Below are 3,592 nucleotides of genomic sequence, written 5' to 3'. Positions count from 1 at the left end.
GGCAGGTGGTGACGACAAGGTATCTCTTATGCTTTAGGTAAGAGCAAGTGGATCGCATACTTGCATCGATTAACATATGCGACCTCGGCTAGCCCGCATACGGTCACACGATGGTGACGATAGAGCCCAGTCGTCATTCCTGTGATGGAGCCAGTTCACATTGTTGCTTCGGCAACTTGAAGCAAACAAGCTCCACTTTCTCGGAGATGGATGGGGATAGATGTATCGGTATTCACACAATAACCCAATGCAAGTTGCTGCAGTAAAATGAAGGCCGACGGGACTTAGCTCGAATAGCATCACGTCAAAAGAAAAACGAAGGGGCACTCCTCGTCGCCTATAAATACGCACTCGGTTCACTGCACCTACGAGGCTACGACGACACCACCACCACACAGTGACACACAATGTACGCGTATGTCGGCAATGCGTGCGCGACGCCCAAATGGGTTCAGGTTCAGCGGCCTCGCCCGGCGCCTGCACGTCCGAGAGTGGCGAACACGCCGGTGAGGTGCTCCTCGTTGCCCGGGGGCCGCCGCCGGAGCCACCAACACGGCGGTCGGCGAACTACCCGCCTAACAAGGGTATTTTCCACAGAGGCTCTAAGAGAACTCGTGCCGTCCATGCATCCTCATCTAAGGAGCGCTGTGGATAATGCTTTTGCCGTCCCGCTGCACTGGGCGGCTCCAAGATTGCAAGCAAGATGGTTCATCGACCAGTATGCTGGAGATGTTGAAGCAGATAAAGTGATGCTTCATTTTTCCAAGCTTGACTTCAACAATGTGCAGAAATACAGCAAGAACTTTCAAGGATAACACGGTGATAGAAGAAATAATACTTCCTTCATGGATAGCTTCACTTTGCTAGAATAATTTACACACCGCATGTTGTGTTGGGTTTTTACGTGGCTTTCAACATTATTCTTTATATTGTGCTTATTGTTCAATTTAATGTGGAATTATTCGGATGCATGTGACAGGGAATAATTGATGCGAAATTTAATTCAAGGAAGTGGTACTCGAGGTGTCGAGGACGTTTGTGCTGGAATACAGTAGAGGAATTAATTGAGATCGACTCTACTAGCTGGAATGTTCCTCATGTACGTGTATGTTTGGTCCGGGTACAGCACAATGGAAGAGCTAGGTTTGTTTTGCAGGATCGGCTCTGCAGACTGTTAACCCATATGATCAGATTGGAATTGATCTCATATACACAATTGATCATGGTACACTCACACATGTGTGCTAGGGACTAATATATATTTTAGACTCACCAAATTGACCTATCTGATCGTGGTTGGTGACATGGTTTAGAAGTCATACGGATTTTTCTGGAACACAGATGGAATATTTGTAACACCTGGAAGTAGAGTCTATAAATAGTTTCCCACCCTCTAACCTCATAATGCATTGTGAGTGGCACCACGGATAAGGCAGAGGAATAGAGGTAGACTGATTAGATCCACAAAACCCTACATGTTGCACTAATATGTTGTTTCTTGTTTTTTTTTGCCAAAGATTAATATGTTGTTTCCATATTGCAGCTGGTGGAGGAATGCTGCTCTGAACAAAACTTTGCCATTTGCGAGGGATCGTTTGATGGAGTGCTTCTATTTTGCAACTGGTGTATGGTGTTGCTTCGGAACCTTGTCTTGCAGCATGCCGAGAAGTGGTCGCTAAAGCATTTGCTGTCTTGGATGATATCTACGATATCTATGGAACGTTAGATGAACTTGCATTGTTCACCGATGTCATTGAAAGGTAAGATTTGCAACACACCTCCTTGGAGTGACAAGAGTTTACTATAACAAATACTGTTGGTAAAATAGGTAATTTCACCATATATCCTTAAACTCTATCATGTCTGTGCCACTTGGGTGAGGACCTTTAAATTACACCCTAAGCAAAAAATGCTGTCCAAATATGGAATCTACGCTAGAATAAACTTTTAGTTTCTCAAATGATAATGTCATACAAATTATTAACAAGACCATATTCTGCCTGAACCATAGTCACATTTTTTTTCCAACGTACAGATGGGAGGCCACTGCAAGCGAACAACTACCCGAGTATATGAATGCAATCTACCTCACTATCTTCAACTTCTCAAATGAGGTCGCCGAGCACGTTCAAAGGACAGATGGATGTGATGTACGGTTTCTCCTTAAGAAAGCGGTGAGTATACACAACAACGGGCGCCAGCCAGAATCGGTGAATCTGACCGAGACATCGGTGATCACTGCAAGTTCATTTAATTTGAAATGAACTTTGCATCTTAAACTTGCAGTGTGTCAATTTTCACCGATGCCATTGAGACAATACGACAGAGAGCCGTTTTATTTTTAGTTCATAAAATGCAATGGTTTACTTACCATTGGATCTCACGCCAGTTGTTTATTTTGTCAGTGGCATGACCTTTGCAAGGCGTTCCTATCGGAAGGAAAGTGGCACTACTACAGTAATTACAAACCGACCCTCCAAGAATGAAAACGGATGGGCGTCGGTCTCTGGACCTCTAATGTCACTCCATGCTTTTCCCATTATCAACGAAGGCATCACCCAAAAGTCCATCTAACAACTTGAAAGCTATCCAAAATTGGTCCAGATGGTATCCAAAATATTCCGCCTCTGCAACGACTCATTCTGTAAGAGCACTGTTTATTCTTGCAGTAAATTGTCAGATCCAGAGTATTAGGCATTAACCATTTCTTGACATTTCTTTCTTGCGCGGAAATGTAGGAAGATTTGAGGAGAGGAGATGCGCCATCTTCTGTAGCCATTTACATGTTTGAGAACAGAGCCATGGAGAGTGACGCTCGCAAAGCGATGAGAGACCTGACCACGGAGACCTGGAAAATAGTTAGGGGTGTTTGGAAGACGGAATCTTATTAAACATAGACTAATTACAAAACTAATTGTACAACTTCTAGGCTAAATCGCGAGACGAATATATTAAGCCTAATTAGTCCATGATTTGACAATGTGGTGCTACAGTAACCATTTGTTAATGATGTATTAATTAGGCTTAATAGATTCGTCTCGCGATTTAGCCTAGGGTTCTGCTATTAGTTTTATAATTAGCTCATGTTTAGTCCTCCTAATTAGAATCCGAACATCCGACGTGACACGGCTAAAGTTTAACCCTTATTATCCAAACACCCCCTAATTAGGACGTATCCAACAACTGCCAGTACCCTCCTTCCTTGGCAAATGCTTGTTTGAATATGGCGCGCATCTCCACTGCATCTACCAAAGTGGCGATGGTCTTAGTGCACCAGATGATGGGAAAAAAGATGGAAATTCGCGAGCTGTTCTTGGAGCCTTTAAAAGTGGATCATGGCGGCGGACCGCTGATAGCCAACTAGCTCCCCTCACTCATTCCACTTCCACCGAGACATTTAGCTAGGTGCATCGCGGTGTACGAGCCCATATGTGTTCCAGCCATTTATTTCTTATACCGTGTAATCAGTGTAATGCCATGGAGGCATGGACTCGTTCAGATTTGCCGTCTCTATCAAATATAGTTCAGGAAACTTCAGTCTGTGGGGGCTTGGCCTTCCGACCCATCCTGCCAAAATACTCTTGATACTGTG

At 44.1% G+C, this 3,592-nt stretch overlaps 1 pseudogene; it reads left to right on the top strand.

Moving 5' to 3' along the window:
• The first annotated feature begins 407 nt into the window (after window positions 1-407).
• LOC117835759 ((-)-alpha-terpineol synthase-like) lies at window positions 408-3,364 on the top strand (annotated as a pseudogene).
• Window positions 3,365-3,592: the final 228 nt, after the last annotated feature.

This window comes from Setaria viridis, chromosome 9 (assembly GCF_005286985.2).
Source record: "Setaria viridis chromosome 9, Setaria_viridis_v4.0, whole genome shotgun sequence".
NCBI lineage: Eukaryota > Viridiplantae > Streptophyta > Magnoliopsida > Poales > Poaceae > Setaria > Setaria viridis.
Note: the sequence above shows the minus strand (reverse complement) of the source record. Positions and strands in the feature narration are given on the sequence as shown.